This window comes from Humulus lupulus, chromosome 7 (assembly GCF_963169125.1).
Source record: "Humulus lupulus chromosome 7, drHumLupu1.1, whole genome shotgun sequence".
Taxonomy (NCBI): domain Eukaryota; kingdom Viridiplantae; phylum Streptophyta; class Magnoliopsida; order Rosales; family Cannabaceae; genus Humulus; species Humulus lupulus.
In genome coordinates, this window is record NC_084799.1 from 157268500 (window position 1) to 157280092 (window position 11593).

The window sequence follows — 11593 nt, forward strand, 5'->3', positions numbered from 1 at the left end:
CAATCGAAGAAATTTGACCATTGGGGTAGCAGAGCATTATACTGCGGGGATTGTTAACATCGTCGGTTAAGAATACAAAGTTTGATGTTGGGTACAAGATGGGACAATGTCTCCAGGAGTTGATCTATAACCTGGTTATTAACAGCTGGAAATCAAGGAAAGAGACATTTCAGGAATTTTTATTTTGTACTGAGTAATGTGTGAGGAGTTGGTAACAAAGATTCTAGATTGGTTCAAGCTACAGCAGCACAGGTAAGTTCTTAAAGTGGAGAATACAGGAATGGTATAGGCAAGTCCCCTTCAAGCTCACGAGCAGTATGTGTGGATTTCTCCTAGATGGAAATGGAGAGTAAATGATTATTATGCTGAAGACGTTAGTACCCAGGAGGCAGGGTCACAGGTAAGGTCCTACGAAGTGTCAGTCTGGGTTTCGTTAGGAGTACTCAGAGTAGAGCTATAAGAAGAAAGGATAGGTATAAGAAGATTTGATCTGAAGCCACAAAGAAGCTACTGAAGAATGTCTGAAGAATAGAAAGCATAACAGGACTAGCAAGCGTGTCATCTATCACATAAGTATCTCCACAGACAACTACATCAGAGACGGAAGGAACAGTAAAAACTTGAAGTAAGACAGAATGAATGGTGTTAAATCGGAGTTTAGAAGATAAGGTAAGAGTTGATTGGTACCTGGTGATGCAGATATATGGGTGTGCTATAGTTAAGTATAGGAGCCGAGAACGGCAAATGAGCCGAGAGCGGCAAAGGTGCCGAGAATGGCAAATGAGCCGAGAACGACAAGGGAGCCGCGAACGATAGCGGGGCCGGGGGTAACACCTAGCACGTGGAGTGTTTATTTAGTTTGATGGAATGCTTGTTTATCTGTGGATAATCTGATATGTTAACTATATAATTCGCATATGTTATATAATGTATGAGTTTTCTTGCTGGGCTTCGGCTCACATGTGCTCTGTGTTGTAGGTAAGGGCAAAGATTGAGTCAACCAACCATGAGTACGGAGAGCGTGAAGCGACGCGTACATGTTTGGCCTGCCCGACTGCTTTGGTTGGGGGTTTATTCGGGAAATGGCTGTAATAATCTCTGATTTTAGTAATTAATCAACTGTAAACTTATTTTAAGTTGTAAATAGTTTTCAAACCTTATTTTGGGATCCCAATTAATAGATACTTGAAGTTTTCAATAAAGTAAAGCATTTTCAAAAGATTACAGCCTTAACTTTTGCTTAGTCACACTTTTGTTTTAAAAACCTCGGTTAGCGAGTTAATTGCACAAAGTTTTGATTTAAAACTCACTTAGTAACGGCTCTAAGGAAGTATGGCGTTACAATATGCCTCAGATTATGCTCTGGGAGGGGTACTAGTACAAGAAGACCACCCGGTCGCATATGAGAGGCGCAAGCTATCTGAAGCTGAGAGGAGGTATACTGCCCAGGAGAAGGAGCTCCTCGTTGTTATACATTGCTTGCGATTGTGGAGGCATTACTTGCTGGGGTCAAAGTTCGTGGTGAAGATAGATAATGCAGCTATTAGTCATTTCCTTACTCAGGGGAAACTGACCCCTAAGCAGGCTCGATGGCAGGAGTTCGTGACTGAATTCGACTTCCGTTTTGAGCACAGGGCAGGACACTTGAACCAGGCAGCTGACGCCTTGAGTCGCAAAGCAGAATTGGCGACTCTAAAGATCTTGGCAAGTTTGTCGGCTAGCGTGGTGAACACTCCACTCAAGGAGCGCATCAAAGAAACTTGGAGAAAGACCTGGTTGTCAGGACCATCCTGAAGCTCGTAAAAGAAGGCAAGACTCGCCAATTCTGGGTGGAGGATGATCTTCTGTGGGCTAAAGGGGGTCGCTTGTATGTTCCGAAAGCTGGAGATTTGCGGAGGATATTACTAAGCGAGTGTCATGACACCTTGTGGGCAGGTCATCCAGGATGGCAGAGAACCCACGCACTCTTGAAGCAGGGGTACTACTGGCCACAAATGCGAGATGATGTAGTGGAGTACACCAAGACCTGTCTCGTCTGCTAGCAAGACAAGGTCGATAGGAACAAGACACCTGGGTTGTTGGAGCCCTTGCGAGTCCCAAGCCGACCATGGGAGAGTGTGTCGCTTGACTTTATCACCAGTCTTTCGAAGACAGGGGATTTAAGTGCGATCTTGGTGGTCATGGACAGATTCTCGAAGTACACAACATTCATCCCAGTGTCGAAGTACTGTTCGGCAGAAGAGACAGCCATACTATTTTTCAAGCATATTGTCAAATATTGGGGAGTGCCCCAGAACATTGTTAGTGACCGAGATGGAAGATTCACTGGGACCTTTTGGTCTGAACTATTCAATCTCTTGGGGTCACAACTGAACATTTCCTCGAGCTACCATCTGCAGAGAGATGGGCAAATAGAAAGATTCAACAGGATGTTGGAGGAGTACTTGTGCCACTTTGTCAATGCCAATCAGAAGAATTGGCCGCAACTACTCGATGTAGCTCAATTTTGCTTCAACTCTCAAAAGAGTTCTTCATCGAATAAGAGCCCTTTTGAAGTTGTTAATGGAGAGCAACAACTGTTGCCCCACACAGTGGACAAATATCGCAGTCAGAACTCGCGAGCCTTTCACATCACAAAAGACTGGAAGAAAATGGCAGAGATTGCCCGAGCTTATTTAGAAAAAGCATCAAGAAGAATGAAGAAGTGGGCAGATCAGAAGCACAGACCACTGGAGTTCAAAGTAGGTGACTTAGTGTTAATCAAGCTGAGGCCCAAACAGTTGAGATTCTGAGGGGACAAAGACATCAGACTCGTTTGCAAGTACGAGGGTCCGGTCTCAATCATCTCAAAAGTTGGCCTAACTTCCTACAAATTCGACCAACCAGCTTGGATGAAGATACACCCGGTCCATCACGTCAGCAACTTGAAGTCGTATCATGAAGATCCAGCAAATCTAGAGCGCAACCAGTCAACCAGAGGAGGAGTCATCATTCAGCCAAGGAGCAAGCGTCAACTTGAAGAAATCCTGGCGGAAAGGACGATCACCACTGACCGTAAAAAGCATAAAGAGTATCTGGTAAAATGGAAGGGGCTCGCAGATGACGAGATCAGCTGGGAGAGGGCAGAAGACTTGAAGAAGCTCATGCAAAATATTGAATATCTACAAGCTACTTCGTCGAGGATGCCGAAGGATTGAGTGGAGGAGAGTGTGGCATGCTGCCCCTTTGGGACACCCACATGGGGCCATTTTGTAAGTGAGCATGCCTTGGTGCTTGATCATTAGTCAAGTCTTGCACCAAGCAACCACATGGGATAGGGTAGTGGCAGTTTTATAATTAAGCATATGTCTCCTAGACAAAAATCATATATGTTCCTAGGAAGACCTTATTTCCCTAGAAGGCTCCTTAGGGGGAGGTGACCTGGTGACTTAGGGAAGCACCATGGTCATCAGCAGATAGGGGCCAAAGCTGTGTACTCCCTTGCCCTATCAAGGCTATATATTAATAAAACAATATTTACCCATACTTTCCCCTGTGTGCTTCCTTGTTGCATATGTGTTACTTGTTTGTTGTCTTCGTTGGGCCATTACATGCCACTTGCCTTGTTGTGTGCTTTGTGTTGTGTGGACGTTCCTAGGAATGACTTTCTTTGTGCTTGCTCATACTTCGTTATTGCCCGTTGCATGTCCGAGATGTGTATGTGGCTAACCACTGAGTTTGTTTGCCTGTAGGTGTGTGTTGTAGGCTGACTTGCTAGCTTGAAGAGTCTGCAAGTGCCGCACGTTCCGTCTAGTTGGAGTACCCAAATAGCCGGCCTGTGACATCGGGGACGTCTACCCCACCTGGAGCAACGATCCCACCAGCAGTGCAGGCTAAGATAGATGCACTCACCACGGCTGTTTAGAGCCTGCTAAAGAAACCTTCTGATATCGAGCTGGCTCATAAAATTGGGAGTCCCTTCAGTGCCAAGATCCAAGCTGCTCAACCACCACCAAAGTAAAAGACCCCAAACTTCCAACATACACTGGGAAGGAGGACCCAATGCGACACATTGGAAAGTTTGAGGATTAGATGGAGTTACTCAGTGTGGAGCATGATTATAGGTGCAGGGTATTCCCTACCAATCTCTCTGAATCAACACATGAATGGTGTTGGCAATTTAAACCTGGATCCATCACTTCCTGGGAGCAGTTCAGGAAGGAATTTCGCAAGGTCTTCAGTGCCGAACGGATACAACCAGTCTATGCCAATCAGCTAGCTGATATCAAGCAAGGGAAGGAAGAATCCCTGAAGGACTACATCCAAAGATTCATGAGAGAAGCAAACTCAGCATACACAGTAGGAGATGAAGGAAAGTTCGTTTCGATCTCGGCAGGAATAACTTATCGTAGTCCCTTGTGGGATAGCATCCACAGAACCCCATCAACACCTTACAGAAGTTCCTGGACCGAGCAGATAAATACATGAAGCTAGATGACACTATCATGAAGGAAGAAAAAGGCATAAACCATCCGACCACTATCAAGGCAAGCAAGAATGGCGCAAACCCTCAAGGCAACAATGGGGGAAATAGTAAGAAGAGGAGTACCTCAGGGACCGAGCAGAGTGGAGAAAAGAAGGCTAAGTCAGCACCAACCGAAAAATAGCCTAAGCAATAGCCCTACCAGCCTAGGTTCACCAACTATAATGTCCTGCCTATACCAAGGTCTGAGATTTACTTGGAAACATACCAGGAGGTACCATACCAAAAGCCACCACCCTTGTGCTCAAAAGGAAATATGGACAAGAACAAGTTTATGGGCACGACACAAATGAGTACAAATAGCTAAAGGATGAGATAGAGTTTCTCCTCTGATCAGGAAAACTCTCGAGGTACTAAGTCAAGACTAAACCCCAAGCAAGAATCCAGAGTTTTGAAGGCAAAGGAGTCCACCACTGGAGCCAGCGGCCGTGGACTACACATTGGAAACCATATGTGGGGGGGGCACATAGCAGGCAACAGTAACAACACTCATGAGCGATATGCAAGGACCCTAAGACATGAGGTAGGGGATTCTTCCCAGTGCATGGCAATCGAGGAGAGGTCTCCAAAAAATATGAAGTATGAAAGTGAAAAGCTCACTTTTATGGAGGATGATGCCAGACACGTGAGGTACCCCCACAATGACCCTCTGGTCCTTACCATTCAAATCGCTTATGCCTGAGTGAAGAGATGCTTGGTGGATACGGGAAGCTCAATAGATATCATCTAAAAATCATCCCTCAAGAAGATAAAGCTCACGGTCAAGGACTTGACACCTTGTTCCCAAGTGATATATGGGTTCACAGGAGAATGCCTAGCACCAGCATGATCTATCAAACTACCGGTCACGGTGAGAGATGCCCCTAGGCACGACACTATGATGACAGAGTTCTTGGTGGTAGATTGCTCATAGACTTACAACGTAGTACTCGGGAGACCCCTCCTGATGGCATTACACGCAGCAGTGTCCATCTGGCATCTGTCTTTGAAGTTCCCCGCAAGCGCAGGAAAAGGAAGTGTACAAGGTAACCAAAGGGAAGCATGGGAATCCTATAATGCGTCGATGATCAAAGAAAAGAAAGGACCATGCATAAACAACATGGTGGTAACCTACTATAGAGGGAATGAAGGAACTGATGACGTTGTCAACATGGAAGTTGACGTTGAAAGAAACACTCTACTAAAGTCAGGGGCTCCTTTTAACCAAGATTTGTGATTGTAACAAGTTTCCCAAAGTGAGGAAAATGACATCGATCCTCGCTTTAGGGATGACGTCATTGGGGTAGGACCAGTCGAAGATCTTGACGAAATCCTACTAGATGAGAAGGACCCGACTAGAGTAGTCAAAGTCGGGAAGGAACTAAAGGAGGAAATTAAGGCACGTTTGGTACAATTTTTGAAGAAGCACCAGGACATCTTTGCTTGGTCACATAAGGACATGGTTGGAATTTCTCTGTCTGTGATAAGCCATGTCCTCAATGTGGACAAAAACCACCCACCGGTGCAACAAAAAAGAAGACTACTTGACAAAGACCGATCTCAAGCCCTGAAGGAGGAGGTCAAGAGGCTCAAGGAAAACAGTTTTATAAGGGAGGCCTACTTCCCAGACTGGGTATCAAACCCCATGCTGGTCCCAAAACCAAATGGAAAGTGGAGGACATGCTTGGACTTCACATATCTGAACAAGGCTTGCCCCAAAGACTGCTTCCCACTACCAAGGATAGACCAATTGGTCGATGCAATTACAGGACATGAAATACTCTTGTTCATGGATGCATATTCTGGTTATAATCAGATACGTATGCACCCTCCTGATGAGGAACATACTAGATTCTGGACAGCCAAGGGATTGTACTATTATAAGGTAATGCCATTTGGCTTGAAGAACACAGGAGCCACCTACCAACGTTTAGTGAATGTCATGTTCCGGGACTTGATCATAAAAAATATGGAGGTATATGTCGATGACATGTTGGTCAAGTCCAAAGAAGCTGGAGGGCATGTTCAAGACTTGGAGGAATGCTTTGCAATACTTAGAAAGTATTGTATGAAGTTAAATCCTCTCAAGTGCTTGTTTGGAGTTGGTTCTGGTAAGTTTCTTGGATACATAGTCAATTCTTGTGGAATCGATGCTAACCCTGAGAAGATCAAAGCATTAATCGACATGAAGTCACCTACCACAATCAAAGAAGTGCAAAGCTTAACAAGGAGAGTAGTCGCCCTCAGTAGGTTCATATCGAAGTCTACTCACAAGTGTGTCCCCTTCTTTAACTTACTAAGGGCAGCAAGAAGATCCAATGGACCAAGGAATACGAGAAAGCCTTCCAAGCCTTAAAGGAGCATCTTGTTCAAGCTCTCGTCCTAGCTAATCTAATAGATTGCAGAGTGTTATTCATCTATTTAGCAATCACCGAGCATGCAATCAGCATTGCTTTGGTAAAAGAAGAGAACATGGTACAACACCATGTGTACTGTATCAGTAAAAGGCTAGTAGGTGCGGAGTCTAGGTATCCCCTCTTGAAAAGATAGCCTACTATTTAGTAATCGCCTCTCAGAAGCAGCATCCATACTTCCAAGCTCACCCGATCTGAGTCCTAACCAATCAACTGATACGACAAGTTCTTCAGAAGTCAGAGGCCTCGGGAGGATTACTCAAATGGGTGGCTAAGTTAGGACAGTTTGATATAACTTATCATCCAAGGATGGCAATAAAAGGATAAGCATTGGCAGACTTCATAGCCCAGGGCACCAACCTTGAAGGCCCTTCCTATGAATCGGAGAATGGAGATACCGAGAAGGAAGGAGATACTCCCGTATGGAAGCTATATGTTGATGGAGCATCCAATGAGCACAACTCAGGCACAAGAATCATACTGATCACTCCAGAGAATCATCGAACCCCCTACACTCTCAGATTTGGATTCAATGCCTCAAACAACGAGGCTGAGTACGAGGCATTGCTAGCAGGGTTGCGCTTATCACGGGATGTGCATGCACAATCCCTGGAGATATTCAGCGATTCCCAACTAGTAGTGTACCAGATACTGGGGGAGTATCAAGACAAGGGACTTAGGATGGTGCAATACCTGAACAAGGTGAAGGACTTGTTGACATAGTTCAAGATATACTCAATTACACAAGTCCCAAGGGAGCAAAATGTTAATGTTGATGCCTTTGCCAAGCTTGCAAGTGCTAAAGACGCGGACACCCAAAATTTCATTCCCATCGAATACCTAGTGGAAAGAAGCATAACCGAGCAGGAGGCATTACCTATTGAGTTAGGAGATACATGGATGACCCTTATTATTAATTATCTCAACCAAGGAGTATTACCCAGTGATCGAAACAAAGCAAGAAAGTTAGTGAGACCAGCTGCAAGATATATGATAGTTGAAGGGATCATGTACCGACAAGGGTACTCCTTACCACTACTAAGGTGTGTTACACCAGGCTAGTCAAAGTTGTTAATGATTGAGGTACACGAAGGGTTTCGTGGAGATCACGCTGGGGGGCAAAGCCTATCAAAGAAAATCCTAAGGCAAGGATACTTTTGGCTGACAATGAACGAAGACTCAATGGAGTATGTCAGAAGATGCCACAAGTGTCAGATGTTCTCGAAGATACCTCGGGTGGCATCTAATGAATTAACACAAATGAAAAGCCCTTGGCCATTCGTTGTATGGGGAATCGATCTGATCAGGAAGCGACCCGCGGGAAGGGGAGGAGTCGAATTTGCTATTGTAGCCGTAGACTACTTCACCATATGGACTAAAGCAGAACTGCTTGCCACCATCACCTTGAAGAAAGTCTTAGACTTTGTGGTGAAGAATATCATATGTTTATTCAGTTTACTGGAGAAAATAGTCTCGGACGATGGGACTCAATTCGACAGTGATATGTTCACTGAATTTTGTACGAGGCATGGAATCACAAAGACCTTTTCCTTGGTAGCACACCCCCAAGCCAATGGTCAAGTAAAAGCAGTGAACAAGACTATCAAAGACACTTTGAAGAATCTCCTTGAACAAGCCAAAAGAGCCTGGCTAGAAATACTTCTGGAGGTCCTATGCTCACATCGAACAATGGCTCGAATAGCGATGAGCCATACACCATTCTCTTTGGCGTTTGGTTATGAATTCATGTTTCTAGTTGAACTCACTCCCCCATCGCAAAGGCGAGAGACATACGATCAAGGGAGGAACCATAAACTAATAGTGGAGTCGCTTGATTTAATTGAAGAAAGACGAGAAAAGGCAAGTCTCAGAGTAGCAGCACACCAACAAAAAGTAGCCAGATACTTCAACTCCAGGGTGAAGGATCGAAAATTCCAAGTTGGAGACTTAGTAATCAAGAGGGTGTTCCTAAACACTAAGGACACTACAACAGGGGTACTAGGACCTAATTAGGAAGGGACATTCCTTGTGGAGGAGGTGATCCCACCATGGACATAGAAGATAGCTCGACTAAATGGAGAACTAATAAAAAACTACTAGAATTGTGAACACCTCTACCGATACTATCAGTGAAATTGTTCAGCGGCAACACAAATTTTAATTTGCAAATGTATTATTTTCGAATTATCTATGTAATAGTCATTGTGCTTCAATGAATAAAGGAATTTAATTTCTTAAGTTTCACTTCATTCTTTAAATTTCTTTCAACGAGGGATTGGTCACTTTAGACCTATCAACCCCATCGGATCATGTTCGATCTGGTCTTTAAGGGACCTATCAACCCATAAGATCCAAACAACATATTGGTTCGAGGACCTGTCGCCATTATGGATCATGTTCGATCTTGGTTCTTGAGAAGCCCATCGACCCATACGATCCAAAAAGAGAGAATGGTCCTAGGACTTTGTTGCCAAATTATTGGATCATGTTCGATCTTGGTTCTTAAGGAACCTATGACACATACGATCCAAAAGAGAGACATGTCCTAGGACCTTATCGTCAAATTATTGGATCATGTTCGATCTTGGTTTTAGAGGAATCTATCAACCCATACGATCCAAAACGAGAGACTGGTCCTTGGTCCTTGTCACCAAATTATTTGATCATGTTCGTTCCTGGTTCTTGAAGAACCTATCGACCCATACGATCTACAAAAGAGACTGGTCTGAGGACCAATCACCATTATTTGATCATGTTTGATCTTGGTTCTTGAGGAACCTATCGACCCATACGATCAACAAAAGAGACTTGTCTGAGGACAAATCGCAATTATTTGATCATGTTTGATCTTGGTTCTTGAGGAACCTATCGACCCATACAATCAACAAAAGAGACTGGTCTGAGGACCAATCACCATTATTTGATCACGTTCAATCCTTGTTCTTGAGGAACCTAATGACCCATATGATCAACAAAAAATACTGGTTCGAGGACCAGTCACCATTATTTGATCATATTCAATCCTAGTTCTTGAGGAACCTATCAACCTAGATGATCAACAAAAGAGAATGGTCTGAGGACTAGTCACCATCACCAGATCATAATCAAATCTGGTCCTTGAGGGACCGATTGATAATTTGATCTAAGACTCGTTACAGGCTCGATTAGTCCATTAAGACCCAATTGGTCCAACATAGACACTTCTGTCTACAATCATTATAACGAGTACATGAGAGATTGCGTAGATCATGATCGATGCTTGCTACACAACCTGCATCTGTGTATAGGTATCATTACTACTGAGTATGAAACCATCACCCGACTACCAATGAGGGGCAAGCATTTTTTGCTTTCATCATTGGGTGAAAAGGGTAGTACTACGTGTCTAAACTCTCAAAGCAAGGCATGGTCAAGTAGAAAGTGACCAAGGCTTTTAAACCTATGATCACTTCGGGGGCATATAGTACATATCGATCAGGGTATACACAAGCAATGAGGATGTGACCTTAAGTACTAAGCAAGATCAAGTTTTTCAGGGACATTTGTTCAACATATGTTCTGAAAATGCAAAAACAAAAACAAAAAAGGCATTGGTTGGGAGACTTCTAGCCATGTCCCTTATAGGGTGGTCAGCCTATCACCCATGGGGTGGTTGACCTGACCATTTGGTTCATAGTACTTGATTAAGTATCAGACTACTCACATTACCATGATTGTTAGCATGAAAAACATAAGGGAGTAAAGTTAATATGGGGCGTGAAATACATGTGTTTATAGTATACTACTACCTAAACCAATGAGAGTTGTGAGTTGATATACTTAGTAAGCATTGGAAATAAAAAAAATTCAATCAATACACTGAGTACTCATAACAAAAAAACATAAAGGCATAAAATGTCATATGTAAACACTGTCAAGTACAAGGTGCCCCACCAATGGAACAAAAGAAAAGACAAAGAATAAAAGAACAAAAGAAGACTAACTAGGGTGAGGAGTATCATCTGAAAGACCACTCTGAGTTTCAGCAACCTCACGAGCCAGACACTTCTTAAGCTCCTTCACTCACATCTTCTTGGGAAGGAAATCCAAGTTCAGATCTTTGTATGACTTCCAGATCAAGTAGAAGCAAGAGAAAAGCAGTCTCTGAATACTCCTTTCGAGCCTTGTTCCAGGCATCCTTGATCTCTTGCTCCTTCTCGACAAGAGCATCCTTCCGCAGTTGATCCATGTTACCAATCAACTTCTCTTTCTCAACTTCAGAGTGTTTGAGCAGATTGGCAAGTTTCCCCTCCATCTAGGTTACCCTGAGAGTCAACTCGGTCACTTCTTGCTGTTTGAGCTCCACGGTACTGCAAAGAGTGCTGGTCTCTTCATCTTTCAAAGCATTGTCTGCATCCCTAGATCCAAGAACATGCCTAAGGTCCAGCACCTCCTGGAGGATAGCGTCAAGCTCAGAATGAAGGTTGGAAAATGTAGAGGTATACTCTACAGACCTATCATGGACATGGGAGACCAACATCAGTGCCTGCAAAAAACATACAAGTGTTAGATAACATCAACACACAAGCTAACCAGACAAAATATATATATATTTAGAGGACTTACACTCTGAATGTCAAGGATTGACTTCGTGAGGATGGTGCTCAAGCCCTCATTCTTAATCCCAGTAAAGGTCATT